Source organism: Meleagris gallopavo, chromosome 1, assembly GCF_000146605.3.
Source record: "Meleagris gallopavo isolate NT-WF06-2002-E0010 breed Aviagen turkey brand Nicholas breeding stock chromosome 1, Turkey_5.1, whole genome shotgun sequence".
NCBI lineage: Eukaryota > Metazoa > Chordata > Aves > Galliformes > Phasianidae > Meleagris > Meleagris gallopavo.
In genome coordinates, this window is record NC_015011.2 from 29,655,965 (window position 1) to 29,680,429 (window position 24,465).

Sequence of the window (24,465 nt, forward strand, 5' to 3'; positions counted from 1 at the left end):
AAGGAATCACCCTGATTTTCCAAAATGTGATAAATGCTTGGTAAAGCTGTTTTAGGTGTCCATTCCGATAAAAAGGCATTAAGTAGGTAAGGAACAAAATGTTTCAGTTTCAAACTGCACAACTTAAAACATCAGTTAAACTGAACTGTCCTCTCAAAGTCAAGGTAGAACAATGTGCAATACTTTTGAAAATAGCATTTCTTCAACAAAAGACAAACATTGTCAAAGCCAAATATTTCACATCAATATAATAAAATGTTTTAAAGTGTGGTTTATCTTTCCTGAGTAAATATAATACTCATGAAAGCCATTTAATGGTACTTCTGTCTATGTGTTTTGACACAGTGCCTTACTGAAATGGCTGGTATCAGAGAAACTGGTTTCCAGACGGAAGGTCAGAGTCCACCTGCTGCATGAAGGTTATAGTCTCTGTAGAGACAAACAGTTCCCACACCTATGAGATTCTGTGAAACGCAGGCACACAGAATACATATCATTTTAATACAAGACCTGTAAAAGACTTAAAATTACTTTCCTTGAAATTGAGGAAGAAAAAAAAAAAAAAGAACAGTTCTTAATGTATTTGCTCCTTGCTGTGCTCTTGTTCAGCTTGCCCTGTCCGCTGCCAAGAGAGTGATTCTGAAAAGTACCTATATGTCAGACATTTGATATTATTAGTGAAAATTCCTCGGTGGCTTGTGAGTAGGAGAATCCTTTGTCTTGCATGTGCATGCCTGTGTAGATGATCACAGCAGAAGTAATGTCCTGCTGAGGACTTGAGAAACCAATGCCAGGAGTGCTTTCTATGTTACCATCTCTAAGAAGGTATATTTTACATTTGTCAAGAGTATTTCTAATAAGTATTTTTGAAGACATTTCAGTTAATGTGTATCTTAATGTGGTAAAGTTAAAAAGGCTGAATGTATTCCTTAAAAAAAGGGTAATTGTTGGGACTATAGGTTGCTAGGAATAGTGAAAACTGAATAAATTGCTGATATTTGAATATACGAGAGCTGCCACAAAAGTAATGTTTCCTACTTTATTAGGTTGTCCCATGACATCAAAGGTAGATGTGTGTGGTATGGCAGTAGAGACTGACACTATCTCATTTTGGTTTTTTGCTGTGTGACAGATGGAGTAGAGGGACAGTCCGATAAAATTGGTGTCTGACATGGAAGTGTGGATGAAACAAAAGTGTGTCATTGAATTACCCCATGCAGAAAAAAATGGCACCCATTGACATTCATTGATACTTGCTCAATGTTTCTGGAGACCAACCAGTGGATGTGAGCACAGTAAGGTGGTGGGTGGTGCATTCCAGCAGTAGTGACAGAAACTCTGGGTCACCTCCACTGTTGCAGATTTTTACAGGTGTGAAATGCAGGTTCTTTTTCACTGCTGGTGAAAATGCACAGCTAATGGTAGTGATTATGATGAAACAATAGTAGTGTTGTATTTTAATAATTAATAATTAAATGCTAAAATAAACAATAATTAATAATTTAATAATAATTTGCTTTATCAAATGGTGTTCTTGTTTACTTAGTATCTACTTCACTTTCCATGGAAATAAATACGCATCACTTTTGAAATGACCTATGCATATCAGTGATATTTCTTTTTAGGGACTTCACAGTTCATTACATTGACCCACTGCAAATTCAGTTGTTGCTCTTTTAGTCAGAGTTGAACATCTGGTTGAGGAAACATGTTTCAAAAGCTGCCTGACAACGACCTGTGACTATTTTTGCTTCTTATTTCCGATAACAACAAGCAGAAGCCTAACTGGGTACAAGGCCTGAGAAAAACACAGCGTTCAATGGAAAATTTCTCTGTCAGGATCATGGCAAACCTTCTCACACTGTGGAAAACCAGACTATGAAGACAGAAAAAGGAAAGAATGTCGACTTCATGCATGATAGTTTAACCCAGGGCTGAAGATAGAGTTAAAATTAAAGCTTTTGCATTCAGGCCTCATCTTACAGAGTGTGTGTCACTTAAGTGCTAGGTAATTGTAGCTAGGGGACTTTTTTGCTAAGGATGTTTTTCATTACTTACCAAACCATTCCTAAGTACTCAAAAAGCATGAAGTGCCAATGTAAGACGTTACTAACAAGTATGTGTTACCATATGAAGGCACAGGAGGGTTGAAGGACAGGCTTCAGGAAAAAGATAGTTGGTCTAACTGGTGGAAAAGATGTAGAAAAGAGAGGTTAAACGATCCAGAGGTAGGAAGGTTCACCCATTATTCAAATGGTTTCAAGATCTGGAGCAGCACAATTCGGCCAGGATAGAGAAGCAGTCAACTGGAAAGCAGGACCTGTCAAAGCTGCTATGAGAACAAGATATAAAAAGCTGTTCTTTGTAAGTGAAAGTAACATTAAGGAGTGCTTCATGCTCAAGTAAGGAGAGAAGATTTATTTTACAATAGTTGCAATACTTGGGACACAATAAAAACCAATTGTAAGGTATCAGGAAAAAATATGTGTCTCCAGAGGCTGAACTGTGCAGTGGGAATGAGGCCATTTCATTTCCTCTGCAATTTGAGGCATTGAAGTAGTGAGAAGGGCATTGCTGAGTACGTATTTTCAATGGATGTGCATCTGCATTAGCCACTAATACAGTTCACAGAGAGGGAGACTCTGGTACACTTTGGTGTGATGCACATTGGTCCAAGGAAATATTGCAAATTGTGCAGTGGTTTAGTGTGCATGAATAGAAGAGCCTTGTCAGAACATTGAGGCCTGTCATACTTGTGCACAGTGGTGCTCTGCGCAGTATGCCCATGAGGTCTAGCACACAGACTAGCCAACATCTGAAGTGGTCTTAGCACTTTGTAGCACCAGCTATAATCCAGCTCTACCTGATGCATGGAAAACTAGAGCTGTGTTGGGCTATTGAATTCTAAGGGCTTTCCCAGTGATATATCACAGCTATCAGATCCAGTCAGGTGGCAAGCTTCAGAGTGCTCTCCCTTCTGAATGCCTTCCTCAATTGCCTGTTACAGGGACACCCTATGCTACTTTACCAGAGATCTGATTTCTGCCACTTGTCTTCAGACTTGCAGCCTTTATTTTTGAAAATAATGTGGCAATGATGTTCAAACCTCGGGTAGTGAAGTCAGCTGTCTGGCAACTTCTGCATGGTGCCAGAGAGCTTTCTCACATTTTCTGCCTTCTAACCTGAAGGTTTGTCCCAGGGCAGTCCAGTGGAATGTAAGATACTTATCTTGCATTTTCCTTCCTACATTTGGCTATTTCTGATTTCTATTTTGGAGACTGAGTGATATGATTGAACAAACTAGATCAGGATTTCATTAAAATTTAGGGGTTATAATGTGCTGGTGAGAGCTGATAGGATTTTAAAAATGATGACTCTGCAAAGACCTTGTCTTTTGAAGCAGATGAAGATCTCTTTCAGTTAAAAAGCCAAAAGCAATGGAAAGGCAGTAGTTCCCGCCTTTACCTTTTATTATCTCTTGTGTTGCAGAGTGACCAAACTCACAGATGTTCCTGGAATCCCTTCCATGGCCACAGCCACTGCTGGAGGACTGATAAGGATCATAGTGGTCTATTCTGTGTTTCAGTACTGTATGTCTCCAGTACCAGTTTTTCACAAGGCATGCTGGTATTCAGTTCCAGCTTGGTTTCACAGGTAGAGAGGTTCTTGTCTGCAAAATGAAGCTTAACATAAATGTATTGTGCAGTGCATGAGGATCGCAAGGTGTCACAGAAAATGCCACTGTTGTGTGGCAAACCTCTGAATCCAGGGCCTGAAGTTGTGAGGCCTATCAACACTTTTCAGTTCAGAGGTTTGAATTTAATTTTCAGTGCCCGTTTAACCTGTCCAGCAGATTGGGGCCATCTTACATCAGAGCATCCATCTATTTTAATCATAAGCATAGGCATATACATGTGATTCAAGCCTTACTTATTCTAATTAGCACTATCATGACATCTACCAAATAATTTTGGTTACTGCCTGAAGTCTCATCAACTTCTGACCCTTTGCAGTGAGCTTGTAGAACACTGATTAGCTTTGTGATATCTGAACATGTAAGATGAGTCTGGCTGAGATGCAGGTAGGAAGCTGTGCTATCTCTTCTATGAAACCACCATTGAATGCTTTTTTGAAAAGTGTTTTGTGTGTTTATTTGTGAAGCAGCATTTTAGATTCTAGGAATTTTGCAGTGATTTTAGGCACTGAGAAACCTAAAAGTTAAGAAACAGGTGTTTTCTTTTGTTTTGTTTTGTTTTGTTTTTTAAATTTAACTCTGTATTATAAGCTTTTTTTAATTAAATGGGAAAGATGCTTTGTTTGCAGAGGAAAGGAAAAAAAAGAACATTGGTAGTGTTCTGTGAGACTGCGTTTTCAGTTTCCCAGTGTATTCCAAAAAGGCCCACGTGATGGCAGCAAAGGGCATAGTTTAACAGCAAAAAGCTAAATTCAGTGCAATTTTTTTTTTTCTTCTGGATTTTTGTGTGTCACAGCTTCACGGTCCCTAATTTATATTATTCTCCTTTGAAGGAATTCTGAATCTTCAGCTGTGCAGGGATTATCCCTTATTTTTCTCTTTGCTATTTAATTTTACATGCTGAACATGTTGAGATAATCTAAATTGGTACCAAAATGTATTGACATTTTTCCAACCGTATTGCATTTCAGTGGAGAACATATGGCCTAAAGGAAATTTCTTCTCTTCTTTGAGAGCCTGTGTCAGTAAATAATGCCCTAATATTTAAAATTATTACACAGTGATATATTTTTCATGTGCCATCCAAAAGTCAGAGTTGTATCTGCTTCCCTCCCAAATGTCAGCTGTCTCAGATGAATCAATTTCCAGCCGACCATTGGATGTTGAGATGCATCATTATTCAGCATTTCAAAGTGTCATTACAGTTGGAGAAGCCAGCTATTTTTCTGTTGCTAATTGTGACATTACAATGCCTGTCACGATTGTCTTCTTTGAGTGCTGGATGTGTCAAGAGAAGGTTTGGAGTGAATTTACTACCTGTACTGTCAATGGGTTTCAGTTATTACTATAAAGCACTACGAGAAAGTATACGTTGGTGAACTTGTATCTTTTCTTGTAGCTTATATCTCACATAGAAAAGGTGTGAAATTGAAATACAGTTTACATTAATAGCAAAGCTTCCTTTAATTGTGTTCCTTTAATTAATTTTAACTTTCTTTTTGAAGAGAACTCTGTTTAAGTGATTAAATTATTTGGGATCCAATTCCAAATTTTTTTTCCCCCTGTTGCAACTACATAGAAATAATTGTGTTCCTAAAAATGTTTATTTACTGAAGACTTTACACCATATCGTATTCAGGATTCAGACTTTTAGTTTCTTTGTTTGCTTTTCAATGACTGTAAGATCACTAGCCTAATTTTTTTGCAAGTTTTAAGAACAAATAGGAATATGTTTTACTAACTACTGTTACTGTTCAATAGAACTACAACGTCTATGGTGGGTTTGTATTAGTCTTCCAGACCACATTCATAGGCATGTCTTGTCTATCCAATCATATTTAATGACCTCTACATTGGTGTATCCTTTGTCTGTATCTGTTATATCAGATTTTTATACCACGGTCATCTTAAATGGCAAAATGTAAACAATTTCATTTTGTTTCACTCTACTCTGTTGTTAAAACACCCAGATAGAGAAAAGATCATAATATTTGTCCCTACTCACTTGGTAAAGATTATTACATCACACTGTGACTTTCAGAAGTGTCAAACTTTTGTGAACTGCCGGAAGGAAGGATTTCAAAACCATAAGTCTGCTATACTGTTCTCAGAGACTAATCCTTGTGGGCACTGTGAGCCTTTCCCAGAGTATGCAGAAAATGAGGACGCTCTTGGAAGACACATAGGCTAACATAGGCTGTGACAGATGCACCCTGTGTAAAGATATACTGAGAGCAGAAAGTTGTAAGAATACAACTTTTACAGTGCTGCTTCAAGAAAGCAGATGGCTGCAGTCTTTAAGTGCTCTTCAGGTGAGGCTTTTCACTGCAGGTTCTCATCCTAGCTGTGACCGTAAGGCACAGGTGTCTTGGGAGACTGCATGAGCAAAAGAAACCACGTTTTCTAAGGAGCTGTGATTGAAGAGTCTCTTGAGTCAACATCAGTACGTGAAATTCGAAGTTTACTTAATTTTTTTCCAAACAAGTTCAAGCTGTTTTAACGTTTATAGCTACATTTACTCTCAGCCATATCACCTGGTAGAAAGTACCTCTCGGTTCCATGTGATAAATCTGCCATATTCCTTCTATTTTCTGTTAAGTATACTTCAACAAGCTGCTTCTTTTCCTGAGCAAGGAAGCACCAGAGCAAAAAAGAAAAAAAAAATGTTTAGGTTAGCTGTAATTAGAAGATGATAATTCTGAAATCCTAGGCCCTTGAAAGATTGAAAAATTAATTCCCCAGTCCACATTCTTGGTGCAGGCAGAGAACAAAGCAGATTGCTGAATGACTTCAATAGGATCCTCACAGAACCTGGGCTGGGTGGATGTAAAGCAAGCTATAAAAGAGATCCCTTATTCATAAAGAAATCTAAAGATCCTGCTTGTGATCAGAAGGATCACAGCCACAAAAACTGTGGTGCAGTTGGAGCTGTGTTATTATAAAGCATAATGCAGGTAGATCAGTCTGAAAGCCGTACTAATCAATGATGGAATGACTAAAAATTATCCAAGCCAAACCATTTTCCTGTTAATTCTGTGGGGTAGCTTAGGCCAAACCATAGAAATTTAAGTTATAGAAATCAGTTTTAGAAAGAGTTCTCCATCAAGACATAGGCAAAGGACCCAGGCTGGCAGTTGGGTACTTATCATGCTTACCATCTGTTTTAGTTTGAGGGGCTGGTTAGTGTTAAGGTAAGAACTGTAGAATATTGTATAACCACTATAGAACAGTGGTTGCACTATTCTAAAACCCCCTTTCTTTAAGAGCTTTTTCTCCATTCTAATGTTAATAGCTGGCTTTAAGAAGGTTGTCCCTGATCAGAGATGCCAGAGGGAAGAACTGTTAAGTGCTGAATGCAGCCAGACCTGTTAGCTATGAGCAGGAACTACAAAGGGTGCTGGCAGCTGTCCTGGGAAAAGCTTGTGAGGGACAGCAGCCTGTCCAGCACCTGAGGGGCTGCAGGTTGGACAGAGAAGCAAGTAGCCCTGAGGCTGTGACACAGATATCCTGTGGTGTTGCTGTGGTGACACTGATGTGACTTTGGGAGTGTCTGAGGGCTCGGTAGACTGATTCCCCTTTCCTCTTTCACAATATAGATGTACTGTGCTGTATATAACTGACTAAATGAATTGATGATGGCATTATGGCATTGTACCTTATGCAAAAATTCACTTATACTACTGTTATATATTTCATATTTTCTTTTATTTTTTATTAGAAGTATTGTGATTGAAAACAATCATTTCATCACAAATGAAAACATTCAAAGTGTCCATTGATATTTTGGTACGAATGTGAAGAGTCCATGAATCCAAGCATCATGAGGGAAATGTAAACGTTTGGTTTTTGATGATACAGTAAATTTACCAATACAAAAAATGATGTTCTCATTCACTTCAGAAAAAAAAAAAGACACATTTTTCCTCTACCCATCCTGTGGGCACTCACTGACATGTATTTTCCTTTTTGAAGGGACAGGTAATGGCTATAGCACTGCTTTGTTTTTTTTTTTTTCCACTCTGGATTGAATTGATGTGTAGACACAGATAGTGCATTACTTTAATTACACTATGCCATTGTAACTGCAGTGCTGTCTGTTAGGATTTGTGAAACTATTCACTTCTGTCAGACCTCTTGCCAGTTGAGGAACCACAGCATTCCTACTGTTCACGTCTTGTTTTCTTTGCTTGTGAAATAGAAGCGTTCAGTCTCCCGGAGACTGAAATGCTTTGCTCTAATCCAAACTGTTAAGTTCCAAATTAAAAAAAAACCAACAAAGATCCCTGTCTAATGTTAGTAAGATCCATAGCAGCTCATGATGTGGAGCCATTTGCCTATAGGCTGAAGGCCCTAAGAAACCTGTAGGCACGTTAGGATATAGGTCTGTCAAAATGACTTGAGCGCCTTCTTGTGTCTTCTTTCATAAGAAATCCTTGGGTGATGTTTTCTCAATATAAACAAGAAATCTGTAAAGCTGTAATCTGTACTTCCAGGACCCTTGTCCTTTGCTAGCATAATGAAAAGCTAGCATTGGGCCGTATCTTCTGCTGGGCAGACTCCGTGGAACTGCTGCCACTCCCTTCAAAAGCTGGTCCATCCATGTTTTTCTCCCATTTGTTTTAGTTCATATGAGGACATACACGTAAATACAAATACAGTTTTAATAAAGAATAATTTAATAATTAGTGCTTCCATTAAAAGCAGATTTTAAAGAAGGAAAATGCTTCTTGGCACTTTTCATCCCTCTTCACTTTGGCTGGATCCCTTCTAAAATATCAAATACCTGGAATGTAAAAACATGTAGTGCAGCTGGCATCCTAGTGAGACATTTGCTTGCGCTAGGTACTGCTGCTGTATTCTGCTTTTGTGGGGAGCAGACAGCCCACCTGTCCCCATCACCTCTGCCAGCAACAGAGTAGGTGGGAGCAGCAGATGGGCAGGCAGCCTGTTCCCCAGCCTAGTGAGGCTGCTGCACATGGAAGCCAGGACAGAGAAGATAAAAGGTTAGAAAGTAGTAGTTTCGGAAGAAATTTTGCAGGCATTTGTTTCCCTGGGCAGCAGCAGCAGCTGATTTAATTCAGAGAAATTTGGCCCATGTCCTGCTACCTGCTCCCTTGGGGAACAACTGAGACAAAGTTGCTGTTAGTGCCCTTCCCCAGGCCCTCTATGTATTTAGCGTCTCACTTTGGAATGTGGCTGCTTGTGTGAGCGCTTAAGTTAGGCCGTATGAGGTTATGGCCCTGGTGCTTGTGGTTAAACTGCAATGTGTGCGTTTTCTTCATCTTTCAGTAGTACAAGGGAGAATAGAAGAAAACAAAATACTAAGTTTGTTCTCAGAGAGTGTATTGTTTGAGTTTATTCAAGCATTCACAATTGTAGTACCTCCCAAAAGTACATACATTTATAAAACCTATTTTGTTGTCTTGAAAAGTCAGAGCACAGAATTTTTTATAGAAATGTCCCAGTTTAACAAGTGATAATTCATGTCTCTGTGTAGCTTTATCTAGTGCTGTAACCATCAATCAACCTAAAACTACAAGTGTAACAGAAATAAATTGCCCATTAAAAGACCTAATTACCTGCTTTTTTCAGAAATTCACGTGTCCTGGCCTTAATTTCCAATTTTCGAATGGGAAAAAAGGCAGTAAATTTGAGGAAGGAGGTTTTTTTTCAGAATTTGGTATAGAAAATCTGGTCAGCAGAAATACTGAAGAAGTTATAGGTGTGGTTTTTTTGTTTGTTTGTTTTGTTTTGTTTTTGATTTCTTCCCAGTTTACTCCTGCGCTGCTGGGAATTGAATTGCCAGGGCATGGCCTGAACCAGTGATTGAGCACCAGATGAGAAGGCATCGCTAACCCAGGGAGCTCAGGTGTAAGTAGTGCACCTGAGCAGTTGGAAGGGTCTGAGTCCACCTTTTCTCACTCTCACTTAAGGATTAGCAGCCAAGGGAAATAGAAATTGTGCTTTTCTCAATCTGTTGCTGGGTGTTAGAAAGGATGAGCTACTTTTCTTTATTTTTCATATTCCATTGCTCCATAGTACTTGTATCCCGGCAGAAGACATTGCCTTCCTTTGCTCCAGAACTATTCAGATATATCTGTTTTTTCTTCCTGCTCTGGGTCTTCTTGCCAAATCTTGAGTTCTTTAGTTAGAATACCTGTTGGATGAGATAGGACTCTTGCTCAGTAGTAACTGCAAAATTCTGCTTGCTTTTTATTCAGCCTTCTTCAAAAAAAACTTTAGCTTTATCTCTGTTGTACTCATCTACAGATTTTTGAGGTGAACTGAATTTTTATGTGCAACAATAGCATCCAGAGTTCTGAGATTTGACTTACTGCTTGTTTTTATTTTTTGTTATTTGTTCTCAACTTGCATATTGTGTTGTTTCAGCATCCAAATGGTCTTCACACTCAAATAAGTTCTTGAAAGTTTTCTTATATCGTCCTATGGTAGTGATTTTATTTATCTTATGTCTGCTTGTGAGCTTTACTTGTCTTTCCAACTGCCTGCTGGTAAGAAAGTGAGGTCTTCAGTAATTTACAAATTCAAAAGGTTTAGATTAGGACATTGCTGTACAATTTAAGAACTTAAATGCTTTACGCATTCTTCTAGCTTGGCAGCCAAAACAGCAATTACAGCACATCATTGCAGTTATCCAAAATAATAAAACAGTGAGTGCTTACTATAAAGTGTTAACAAACCCAAAATTCTTCAAGAATTCAAAGACTATTTTGACTAATGTACACATATCTACTTACGACAGTACTTGATAGCAGAAGAAATTGCTGAATTCATGAAAATAATTTTTTATAATGCATGTTCCCACGGCTTTTTCCATTTAATTGTTCAATTAAATTTAGTGTTAAAGTGTTATAATTAACAAGTGTTATAATTAACAAGCCATTTTCAGTAATGTTTGGGCAAATTAGAGTTAGATTCACTGAGATGTTTGTTTCATCCATTATGTAGGATATTCTGTGAAAGGAAGAATAGACATTTTAGAATGTCTTGGTTGTGTTTGTGTGTGCTTAGGAGACAGGAATAATAAAGGTACGTGGTATTTTTGAAAAAATGGAGCAGCTCACCATCTACTGATGTATGCTTTTGACTAAAGATGTTACTGAATTTCTTATTTCAAGATCTTTTCTTTTAAAGTATATACTATACTTAATGCAGTTCACCTGTCTTGGAACAAATAAGTTTAAAAATAGCTAAGCATTAGATTCCAGAATTCTGTGGTGAAATAGTAGTCAAATATATGTGCAAAAAGGTTAATGTAAGCTGGGATACATTTTCCTATGCACTTTTTTTTTTTCCCATGCAAGATTTCCTATAGAAAATTCTTGAATGCTTTGCAGATAGATTAGAAATATTTTGCCTCCTACCTGCTATCACCTGGCAAAGGGTAAGTTGGGAACTTATTTTTAGAGACGTTTTTATTGTAAAAGAATCAGCATGACTGTGGCAGAGAGCACTGCTGGTTGTAAAAGTTATAATGAGGTGTTGAAACCATACGGTTAGATCCTATCTAAATGGAAGCAACCTGTAAAGACATTTGTGCTGAAATGTTTTTCAGTGACACAGGCTTTGAAAAGAAGAGTAAGGACACACAGTAGGTTCTGGTTCTTTCACATGATCTATTGTAATACTTCATTGTATTTAATGCCTAATGATAACTGAGAACATAAATTTATAAAAGTTAACAGCAGCATTTGGCAATTACAGTTAGCTCTTTATTGTTTCAGAAATGATAATACAATGAAAAGAACTTTTTTCTAGCCTTTAAAGCTTGCAAAGCTAAGAAAGGGGGTGTTCCCTTAGCACTTAGCCATCTGAAATATCAGGAGGGTCAATTACATTCTGTACTACGTAAGGCTCAGTAGGGAAACTTGCGCTGCATTTTTGTTCTTGTCTCAGATCAGCAGAGGCCAAGACCTCGCAGGCTCCCTGATGCCTCCCAGAGCAGCAGCTCTGCTCGTGAGCAGTACATTGGCAGTAATGGAATCTCACAGTTTTGGTTCTGTGACACCTGTTATTAGCGTCTTCTGTGAACTATGCTTCTTGGGCTTAATAGCAAGGCTTGCAAGATTGAAGGACAGAAAAAAGGAAATGTGCCCCAAAAGCCTGGAAGTTGTGATGGTTAAAATAGATCTTTTCTGTTTGCCTCTGGTCATAAATAGGTGAGGTCTCCTGGAGCACAAAGGAATCTTTTAGTCTTGTTCTGAGAGTTAGGTAGCTGATAATTAAGAATTGCTTTCTCACAAAACTTAGCATTCCCTGCGAAGCAGAATTCATATATGCATTCAAAACAGATGAGCATGAGTTAGGACAGAAAAAATTACTTGCAACAAAAAAATTCCTGCCACTAATTTGAAACACATGAGCTACAGCATAACACTACCACAGCCAATCCATCTGTGATCAACGCTTGTAACTCAGAAACTTTTTAGTTATTTCAGGTTGTTTCTTTTCCAAGAGTTGTCTGCCTCCTCCAGGAACTGGAGAGTAAATTGTCATGCTGTCAGAGTTAAGAACAAAAATCTTACGTCTCCTATCGCTGAAAGTTTCTGTATCCCAGAATGTTTCCACTCAGTGGACATTAAGATCCGGGTTCTCTCTCTTCTGCCTTAATATGCAGTGAATCGTAAGCAGAGTGCATACAGTGTGAGAGAGATTGCTTGAGTTCTTTGTAGCCATTTGCAGTGCAGTATTCATCGCTAAATAATTTTTTTTTTTGTTCTGTTTACCACAAAATGAAGTTAGGTTTTACATATTAAAAATGAAGGCTAGGAAATTTGAATTGGTTCTAGGGTCTCTGTGGTTCTTTCCGTATGTATTCCTGTCCTTTTCTCTCAGTAACTGTATAATCTTTCAAAGAAGAACACAGACATTGGAAATGGAGAGACTTCATGTCTCTTAGATGCTCTAGGACCATCTGTAAGAGCCTGTCTAGTGGTCTTAAGATAAGTAACTCAGTCTTTGATCAGTTGACCTGTATTCATGACACTTTCTGTCACCTTGTGACAAAGGCAAAATTCTAGTTTTTGGGGTCTCTCAGGGTTCTGCTCTTAACTGAGTAACAGGTTTTGTCTCTAAGACCCCACCTGGAATGCTGCGTTCGGTTTCTGGGCCCCCAGCAGAAAGGACGTAGGCCTGTTGAAGTGAGCTGAGAAGACAAGGCTCTGGGGAGACCTTATAGCCACCTTCGTGTACCTAAAGAGGGCCTACAGGAGAGCTGGAGAAGAACTCTTTATCAGAGGGTGTAATGTCAGGACAAGAACTAATGATTTTAAACTGTAAGTGGGAAGGTTTAGATTAAATATTAGGAAGAAATTCTTTACAGCCCAGAGAAGCTATGGATGTCCCATACCTGGAAGTGCTAAAGGCATGTTGGACTGAGCTTTGAGCAATCTTGTCTAGCAGGAGATGACTCTGCCCAGGGCAAAGGATTGGAACTAGATGATATTTAAGATTCCTTCCAAACTAAACCATTCTGTGATTCTGTAAGATATGTGAAAGCATACAGAAAAGGGCAACAAAGCAGTAAAAAGGCTGGAAGGCATGTCCTGTGGGCAGAGTTTGAGAACACTTGGATTGCCCAGTGTGAAGAAGAAGGGGCTGAGAAGTGACATCATTTCTCTCTGCAACTTCCTGAGAAGGGAAAGTGCAGGGGAAGTGCCAGGCTCTTCTCCCTTTTAACTGGTGACAGGATGCTCAGGAATGGCACAAAGCTGTTCCAGGGCAGGCTCAGGAAAAACCTGTTTACTATAAAGGTGATCAAATACTGGAACAGGCTTCCTAGTGAGGTGGTAGACACCCTGAGCCATTCAAGCCAACTTTGGATAATGCCGTTAATAATATGCCTCAAATTTTGGCTGGCACATTCCAAATTAACTGTTTTATTCATTGGATGTTAGAGAAATGTTGTCTTCAGTGAGATAAAAATTCATTTTGTGCTCATAAGAAGTGGTAGTTGAGAGCCAGTGTTGCCTTTTTGTTTTCTGTATGCAAAACTATAAACTGTTTCGAAATTATACAAGCAAAATTAAGACGGCTAGGGGGCACTGTGGCTAAACATTTGTAATCTGCCTTTTAGCCGGTACTGATTTACTTGTCTGACATAAATTGTACTTCAGAATTAACAACAGGTAAAAAGTTGCCCCTCATGTATTTTGCTGTTCCTAGAACACATTTACGTTGCTATTAAATATATGCTGTTTCTGTTCTTGAGCTCTTTTGAGCAAAGAGTAAAAACGTATAGAACTAAGTATTAGTGAATTCCTACAAAATATTCACTGTAAACCATATGTGAATTCTCAAAAAAAAAGAAAACCCACTTTAAAACTGCATGTTTTCAGATGCTGAAATCTTCTATCTGTTATCACAGTTGCTTACCTAAACAAACATGTATAACTAGTGATACTGTGTCTGTGAAAGGAATGTCATGGCAGTCTTCCAAAGAAAGATTCCAGATTTTGATTTACTGAGAATAGCAGATTCTAAACATGCAAGCTTGGATTTAGGATCAGATCTTGTTATCTAGATTTCCCCAAGAAATGCCCTAGCCCTCATATGGCCTCATTTAAACCAACTGAACAGCCTACTGTAAATCAGTGTTCATATGGGTAAAATAGACTGAATCTGTCCATAAGTAAACTGATACGAGTTAGAAAGTCAGGTGCCAGTTAACTCTAAATCACAAGGTAATCTTTGCTGAATATGTCACTTATGCATAGATAATGGAAAAAATAGGTAGGCTGTACGTGGTCTTTCTTTGAATGTACAAAGGAAAGTATATTGAGATTCTTAAGAGCTGTGCTGCAATTTAAGGTAAGTGATTGAGTGCTGGCTTTTGTTTCCTGGATTAAAAATGGTGAAGATCAAATAAAGCATTATATTATCTTTCATGATTCCAGTGTTCATGATTTTATTTTTTTTATCGGGATGCAGCATGGCTGTACATATGGCTCTTCAATGCAAGGTTTACATCTGACACGTGTGAGTGCTTTTATCTACATAAATCACATACCAATTAACTACTGTTACTTAATTACGCCATCCATTTGGTGGAATCATTTATTTATCCCACCTAATTTGGTTTGTGCTGGTTACTGTTCACAGTTGTGTGGTTCAGCTGGGATTAGTTTCAAGCTGTGTGTTGCAGCTGCACCATGACTCAACTGTTCTCTCTTTTGTCTCTTATTCAGGAAGGTGACATGATAAGTAACAGCTGAGCTAGTTATCAGTTGTGAGTTTATTGGTGGATTGAATGCATGCTTAAGGCAAAGATAAAATGATTTCTGTCGTTAGGGATTGGGAATTTTCCTCTTCAGGCTGCTTATGATTGAGCCTATTGTTCTTGATTTTTGGCCTTGTTATTTTTCAGTGTCATTGAAAAATGTCTACACCTTTGCAGCTGCTCTAAGTATTTCCTGTAGAACATCTGAATTTGCAGTAGCCTTGCCAACAGTAAATACAGATATTGAGTTTTTGTTGCCGTACTGATAGCTGTTCTAGTTCTATGAATGTTGCACAAAGTATATATTTTTAAAATGTTAATAGGAGCTTACTGTGCTGATTTAATGAATAGTTGCATTAAGTATATTAAATCTGTGATTTATAAGATCTGTTACAAGATTAACCTTGGATATTTTTAATTGAGAGCTTTTTTTTTTTTTTAACTAGTTGAGTTTTTTGCTTTCACCAAGGAAAAATGGCAACAGTAAGCCGCCAAATAGAAATGGAAGTTTATGAGATATGAGAAGGATCACACTGACATAATAGAATTCTTAATTACATAAGAACTATCTGGGACAATTGATTCCTCTCATTGAAACTCAATCACAGTGCCTCTGTAAACGTTCTACATTAACACTGCCAATTCTGAGATACATTTGAGACAATTGGGTATATAATTGATTGCTTTTATTTTTTCCCCTTCTTCTATACAATAGAAGACTTGTTTGAGTCCACTCTGTTTTGTGATATAAAGACCAAAGCTACTGTGAATCAGGGATTCAGTGGAGTGCAAGTTTTAAATACAAGTCCTCCTATCAGTTCATTCTGCAAAACAGCTGTTTTATAAGTGTAATTTTTGGATCATCCCAGACGTCCACAGATAATATTTTACTTTATTAATTTCAGGTAAATAAATGTAAAACAAGACAAGCATTTCTCTGCAACATTTTGTGACTACTTAAACACGATTTCATGTGTGTATAATGAAACCTGAAAACTGATTTTTATGTTGGTTGTTTGATAATCCTTTAAGCCTAGTGAGCAGTTTTGGTCCCCATAACAATTCCTCATATTTGCTAACAATGTTCTGTACATGTAGACTTCATAATACCAAACATAGGCAATATCTTCTCCTCTGCCTGTTTGTGCTTTGTTCATGCATCACAGCCAAATAGATGGTTAGAAAGGTAGGATGGAGCCAAACTGGTAAGCCATTCCCAGAGAATGGGCATTGATTAAGTATCAGACTGCACTTTTACTAATGAAATATTAGAAGAGAATAGTTTATATGCAGTTCCCTGTTTCTTGTGTACCTGGTGCTTATGTGATACAAGTGTTCAGTCAGTTCTCCCCACATTATAACCTGTGATTGAAGTGGAACCCCTCCTTCTGCCTGCTCCTAGGGAGGAACTTGCTTCATGGTCTTCTCAGTTTCCCAGGGTTTGGATAGGAAGATGCTATTTACCCCTTATCCATTCTGACTGCTGTATTTTGGGGGACACTACATCTGGCTTTGAACGTAGAGTTAGACAGCAGATAGGTATGCTGTCCCAGAGGTGTCTGCTCTGTGTTGGTAAGTGCTCCAGGATATATACACACTGCCAGTGCATGGAGGAGAAACTACAGCTCTGAAATGTTCTTGATCTAAATATGTCACTGGGTATGTCAGAGAAGCTGCTGCTGTTCTGAGAATTTTTAGCTGTTTTTCTGACTTGAGACTTTACAGCTTCTGATTCTTGGTTGTTTAATACCTTTCTGTGATAAAGGATTTTTCTGTACCCAGTGTTTATTTTTTTGTAGGCATGTTTGTTCTATGACTAGGTCACCTCTCAGTGCTATTTTTAGTCCACCGAACAGGCAAGTTTTAGAACTCACTGTATGTTTTCTCTCCAGCCTTATTTTAACACATTATTCTTTTCTTTTTTTAACATGCTTTAAAAATCTGAAGTCCAGAACTGCATGTAGCAGTTTGGTGTCAGTCTTACTGTTTATAAAAGAAAAATAATTTCCATTGTTCTGCATAGTGCATCTGTTATTAATGTGAATTAACCTGATATTTCCCTAAATCTCCTGGCCTCCATCCAATCTCTAGTGAAGTCTGTCATTCACATCCAGTCTTCAATTAACTCACATTGCTGCTTGTAGAAGTATATTAGGCCATGTTAACAGAGGCTCAGATTTTTCTCTTGTTTCCTGTAAGTATTTGGAAAAACACTAGAAGTGCCCTGGTAAATACTGTATTACAATAGACCTTTTTAATAACTGCACCAGTTGCTTCGACTGTCGATGTTTCACTGTTTCTTCTCTGAACTGCTCACCCTGTAGATGGAGTAGGCACTATGGTATCTAGTGCTTGCTGCTGTTTATTCCTTGCTTTTTCTTCTGTCAGTTTTGAGTACAGAGCTGCCTTCAAGAATACACACTAGAACTTGTTTGTCAGAGCACATAATGAAGGCTTTGTTGGAAGATTCTAAGGTGATTACTACATTGATAACCATTTACAGTGTTGCTGAGAAATTTCCCACAACCTGTGCTGACAGCAGGAATGAAACAGTGAGAAGTATCTTGGGTCCACATACAGGAGGCGGTACGTGCAAAATACAACATTTAGCTTTTCCTCAGGGAATGGGAACAGGGAGAAGAAGGCTGCAGAAGTGAGTACCATGGAACTTGCCTTTTCTCCATAGAAAAAAATACACTGAAATTAGTGCATGGTGAGTCAGCGGCTCTCAGTGGCCAGCAGTTGAGAGCCTTGCTAGAACAGTGCGCAGCATAGACAGGAGATAGCGATGAGATCTGTGCAGGAAAACTGCAGCCAGTTGTGCAGTGCTGAGAGAAGATGTTTGAATTGTGCATTCTGACTCTGCCCCTGCTGGTAAGGAATGGCGGAGGTGGTAGTGGTTTAGGTTGCAGTTGTTCTCGTTGATGATTTGTTTCTTATGTAATTGTGCTTTCTTCATCCCTTGAATTTCTGACCATGACAGTGTTTACTTAAGACCTGTATAAGGTGAAGTGAGTTAAGGAGTTATGGAAAATTACCTTGTTCCCTGATGAGAGCATTTATTGTTCAATTAGGCTGTTTTTTCAATTAGGTTGCTTTCTTGTTTGTTTTTTTTCCTGGTTTATACAATACAACTTTTTTCCCTATTAATAAATAGAAGTGGCTATTAGTAAACTCGGAAAATTCAGTATCCTACTGAGTTCTAGACAGTCCTGTAACATCCATGTGATGAACAGATAATTGGGTTTAACATCTAGTATTTAATAACATTCCTTCAAATATCTTCAGAAGATCTGAAGTCGTCCTACCTTCTGGTCTTGAATCCATCTGATGGAACAGTGTTGCTCCTGTGAAACAAGGCAGCCAATTTCAGGCAGGTGTTGTTTAGGAATGAGTTATTTTGAGCACAGATAACAGAAACCTGTTAGTGAGCTACTGGCAGATAGATAATAACTTTAAAATGGTATATAATTTGTTTCTAGATGATGTAATGGAACAAGTACAAAAAAGTACACCATCAAAAGAAGTATGTAAAATTTTATCTCTGACATCTGACACTGGCAGATTCACAAGTGGAATATGCTTTGGAAGAGCAGTAAATTGTATTAAAATGCAGAGTAACACTTTTCAAAACATTTGAAAGGATTCTGGTGAATTGAGGCATGTAATTCCTGGATTTTTACCCATTATAGCAAGCATACTTTGGAGAAGGATGTTGCTATAGTTCAAAGTTTTGTGGTGCACAGTTTGAAAACTAAATTAAACTTTTGGTCACTTTTGCAGTTAATACTTTAAAATACACACAGAGACAGCTGGAAAACCACAGCTGCAGAAGTCTGACATCCCTGCTGGGCAAGCTGATGGGATCAATGAACTGTAAACAAATATGCACTACTAAGAAGAGTCTGAAAGATCCTTCTGCAGGGGAAGGTTATGCCTTGCAAAAATCTCTTACAGTTAAGTGCCTTACGGCATCACTGAATATGCGAACTAATAAATCCAATTGATATTAACTTACTTGCAGTCTTCCAACAAGTTTCTGATCTAAGACTTTCAAGAATTTCAGTCAGGATTAGAATGAAGAGGTATTGAAATGAACAGCCTGTGAAAAGACAGGATACAAAGGACAGAAATAAATAATCAGTGTTAAGAATGAGGAATTTTCTTAGTAATGTGTCAAGGGAATCTGTGCTGGTATCTTACTGCTCAGTGTTTGCAGACTGTGCTGGGAAAGAGGGTAATAGTAAAGTTTTTGATGACACTACTTTGTTCAATGAGGTAGAAATGAAACCTCACTGCATAGAGTTGCAGAAGGATTTCACAGCACCAAGTTTCTAGAGGACGGTGTGGCATATGAAAAGCTATTGCTTCAGCTACAGCAAACAGAGCTGAGAGTTAATATAGGTAGCTGTATAACAAATGTCAGTTCAACAGAGAGCAGAGGGCAGAGGAGAGAATATAAGGAATTATTAGGAAAATAGTAGAGAAAAAAAAATAAGTTTAAAAGGAACAGAAATCATGCCACTGTTCATACTTGAAGCAATCTTTCATCTTGAATAATATGCATCATTCTGCTCCCTCTTCAAAAAATAATATATAGATCTCAAAAATACTGAAAGTGCAGCAAGGATGATCAAAGGAACATCTTTCATACAAGAAGCTATTAAGTGGACTAGAGTCTATAAAAGTGGACTGGAGTCTACAGGTGGCACACACAAATTAAAGAACAATTTTTCACTTTCTCATATTGTAAAATGTAGGGGTTATCAAACAATATCACATGGTAGAATGAAAATAAATGGAATTTTAAACACAATGATATCACATTTGATTGAGAAAGTCCTTGAGCCTTGAGTTACTCAAATCTGGGAGTCTGTAATGCAGAATATCATCTATCATTTCTTATCCTAAAACTTTCCTTGATCATCTGTGGGAGGTGGAGTACTGGGATAGTGTTTGATCTGGAAAAGTACAATCACAATTATATTACTCTGATGTGTATTTCTTAAGTGCTAGATATAAAGATACATTTAAAACACTATCTTACATGTATCAAGCCATATGAAGTATGTACAGTAGAGCATTACATGTCATTTGCAACTGTTCTACCATTCTTGGTACAGAAAATTCATGATTTTCTTTCTTAAGTTATCTTGTAAAAGACAAATTACGTTCCAGATACATTAACTGATTATAAAGTCGTAAGTGATTACTTTAGAAATTTGGAGATACTTTGGTGCTGAAAGGAAATCTAGCTAGAAAGTGGGGGAAAAAAAAGTGGTTTCTTCAGTGACTAATGTAGACTTGCAAATGGGAAGATTGGTTGAACGTAATGGCCTGTGTTTATTTATTCATCTGAGATTCTGGTTTTATGTCTAATTCATAGTTTCCAAATCTTTCCAAGGTGGGATTTGGAACAGCAGTATTTACTTCACTATACATTATTAAAGAGTTGCAGCAAGTGCACAGCCTCTGTATCAAACTTGTTAACTAAATATCCATTGGAGAATGAATGTTTTCTCTTTTTCCCAATGCTACTGAACACATAGGAAAGATTATAATGTAAAATCTAACAATGTTGCAAAAATAGGTAATGAACTGAAGTGTTTTTTGAGGAATAGACAGGGAAAGGTTGTTGAATGCTACATAAAGGTACTTGAGTTCTATTGGGAAGTTTGAGTTTACTTCCATCTGACTATTTACTTTTATGATAGTCTTGTCCTTTCCTTTCAAACGCACTGCAGAACAGTGGACAAAACATAGGAAGCACAGATGGGAGAAAATGAGAATGGAAAAATATTTTGAAAGCCTTTTGTGAAGCAACAGAGATAGTATTGTAAATTCATTGGGTGCACTTTGTGTGTCAGTTCTGCCCAAATTCTTCTGTTTGTTAACAAATTTATACCAAAGAAAAATCGTTTCATTCATTCAGTCACCAGTTCATTCATTCACTTTACAGAGCACCTATCAGACGCTGGACTGAATATATTCCATCAAATGTTTTCCCCACAGTCCTAAAATATTAGCTAAATAAGCCCCCAGTAATGTGACTCCAAAGAGTGATATCTTGTTATAAATATCTGAGAAGAAACATCTAAAAGCTCAACGGGATAAATCAGCTTCTCTCAGTCTCTCTGACACCCACACACACACATGCACATGTGTTACGCAACTTATTAAACATTCAAAACATCAAATTAGTTCAGTATCTGTCCTTAGATTTGCAATTCGCATACTGCTTATCACCACAAGAGTACACATATTATGGTTTCCTTTTTATAAATCATGTAGATAACACATTTTCATTGCGTGTCACTGTATATAAAATACAATTCTGTTTTTGTCACCAGACTGCTAAGTGACAGTGGAGCGTCTGCAGCGTGCATAAAGCAGCATCTTGTAGTAGACTGCAGGTCCCATGTGAAAACTTACAATGAATGCATTTTAAAGTTACAGCGGCAGTACAACCTCAAGAACTGCCAGCAGTCATTTTATTGCGATATATACATATATGTTGATTTTTGACATGCTTGTATACATGCCAATATAAATGTTCTGTGAAGATGACTGACAGTATTATGTGCTCCATTTAGCGGCCCAGTCTTTTACTTAGTGAGCTGGCATTCTTTCATAGACAAAATGTAAATAGTTCTGCTTATTGTGTGGCACACATAGAAAACCTGATGCTCCTGAGAGGCAGTGTTCCAGTATCATTAGCAGTGCGTACCTGTGTATTCAGAAACGTGCTGCTGAATCTCGAGGGTGCAGGAATAGAACACAGGACAACAGGAGACTCTAGCTACATGCGTGTAATATAAAAGACAGTTAAGAAAAATTTCACAGCAATGCATATGAAATGAACGTAGTGCCATTTTTGGTTGTTCCAGAAAGCCAGGAAGCTTTTTGCATCATACTTTTCCTAAAAATACACAAGTTCTACAACCAAGGCATGTGAGAGGCATCTCTCTTTTTACTGGCATAAATTCTACTGGTTCACATCAGGTATGACTCCTAAACTTTAAAAGCCAGGGCATTTCAAAGGTTAATTCTTCCTCCCACTACCTCCAAAAATACTGTTTGCTCTTCCAGAGCACACGAAGTTTCACAGAATGTTTAAAGCTAGCAGAACCATCCTCTCCTGTTTTAATAGTTAAACACGTGTACATTGTTTCTGCTTTGTGTTGTTTAATTTAATCTTTTCACCATTTAGTGCTGTTACTCACATTTTGGCTAGATTAAAGAGCTCTCTACTATCAATAATCTCCCATGTAGGTACTTGTGTGGTGTAATCAAGTTCTCTCTTAATCTTCACTTTGATCAGATGGACACATTCTTAGGACTATCATTGCAAGGCAGGATTTACAGTCCTCTGATTACTCAGTAATTCCTGTATCTTTCCTTCTTTCTAGTGTTTTCCATCAGAGCATCTGGGCCCAAAATAGCATTCTGAAAGTACACGTGCTGTCCAAAAATGCCTCCAAACCTACGAGGAATACTGTCCTCACATTCTGGAGAGGCAGTTCTCTGTGTATATTCTCAGGGATGTTGTTATCTGTTAATTATGAACAGAGACCTCGTGTTTTGTTGCTATAATGATGCTTAGTTACGCTTTCTCACATGATATCCCTTGTTTTACAGGTTAGTACTAATTTACTGACGTTAGAATGATGACTGAAGACACATTGTGCCTATGATTTGCTAGATATCACTGGATCATCTGTAGTTTTATTACCAGTCAACTTCTAACATTTTCAGTGACAACTGACGAGTTGAGTGACAACTGATCTGTAGGACCGTAGGACGAACAATTACAGGATTGCATTTTATAATCTGGATGAACGCGCTGACTGTTCTTTAAGACCTCAATTTTGAAGAATTTGTTTTAGCATTCTGACAAGATGGTAGTTTGGAAGAACTCTATTCGTTGCTTCTTCACATGCTCTATATGTTTGAAAGATGGCCTCTAGCTAGTGGGATTTAAAATCAGAATTTTGAGGGTTACTATCTGAAGTCTGTCTACAATGAAAAGTCTTATTTTTCCGCAGTTAATGGTAATGGGTGAAGTGAAGAGTTTGTCAGCCATTTCAAAGTATGGATCTCCTTTCTTTTGTTAAAAAGTTTACTCAGATATTATGTACTAAGTATTTTTTAAATGCCACCAAATAGTCCATGTCCTTTCAGGTTGTTTGTGAGAGATGCTAACTCTGATGACCTCAAAAACTCACCCTTCCTCTTACTGGGAAAGTGGAGCTGCGTAGGTTTTTATCAAGTAAGGATCTAGCCTAGTTTACGTAATAAATTTTGAATTCACTGATGAGGCTGACAATCAGATGGTTTGAAGTCAACCTTTTAAATAAAAAAAAATGATCTCTTTGGAAATAACTGTCTCTGCTTTATCCTTCTTCCTCCCACTACCTCCAAAAATACTGTTTTCTTCCAGAGCAGACGAAGTTTCACAGAACGTTTAAAGCTAGCAGAACCATCCTCTCCTGGACGCTGCAATGATGAAGACACCTTTTTCAGATTTTCAGATTCGGAGCAGCATGCTCCCATTCTCTAACTTCTTTTCACCCAGTCTGTTTTCACAAGCTCACATATTCTTACTGCAAAGACTGTTTTCTGCCCCAAAGAGTTGCTAAATTGTCTTTAAACACGTAGTTGTGTTGGGCACCTGGAAGTGCAAGGATCAAGTTCTACATGATGTCAGACCACACTCACAGTGACAATTAAGTGATTTTGCTGCTACTGTGGCAAAGGAGAATTATAGTGGGAATTTTGTGTTTCTTTCAGTGCAACACCAGTGACTGCTGAAGACCACAAGCGTAAAATTCTTGTCTTATAACAGTGTTTTCTTCTTGCTACCGTCTGTGAAAATTTGAATCTTTAAACATTTGTCTCATGCATTTGTGTGTGGGAGGTGTGATACGTTGAGTTTAATAAATGAGTTTTAGCTTGTTTACAGTATATCAGAATTGACGATAATTTGGACACTATGCATCTGTTCTGGAAAATGTGTAGCATACTTATTTTATAATGGTGTGTGATTATGTTTATACTTGATTTCTCCTGCACAATGAACCACAATTAAAATTTAATTTGTAATCCTTCGGTAATACACTATGAAGCTTCTGTCAATTAATTGGAAGTAATTAATTAATTAGATAGAAATGAAAGTACCTCAGAAACAATGAGCATATAGAGCAGGACAGTGAAAACATCTGTGGGAGACAGACAAGCATAGTTCAAGTCTCCGTGCCACAGATTAGCAGTATTAGTAATTCATTTGCAGCAAAAATATGCATTTGTAGCTGCTTTTTTTTAAACCTCGTTGTTGTTTATGGTTTTAGTTTTATTGTGTTTTTTTTGTTTTGTTTTTTTGTTTTTCTGGACTGCAGAGCTGCAGATCGCAAGGCAAAGCAGAGTAGATCGGTTTGAAATTACTGCTCACTGACTCAAGACGGAGGGGTGTATGGGAACTGTTGAGTCACAGCCTGAACCACTGAGTGATCACCTGAGGCAAGGACTGGGTCAG

At 37.8% G+C, this 24,465-nt stretch overlaps 1 protein-coding gene across 3 annotated transcripts in view; it reads left to right on the forward strand.

The window, feature by feature from the left end:
* TMEM117 (transmembrane protein 117) overlaps window positions 1–24,465 on the forward strand; it is a 192,065-nt gene that overhangs the window by 30,376 nt on the left and 137,224 nt on the right. The gene's annotated exons all lie outside the window — the stretch shown is intronic.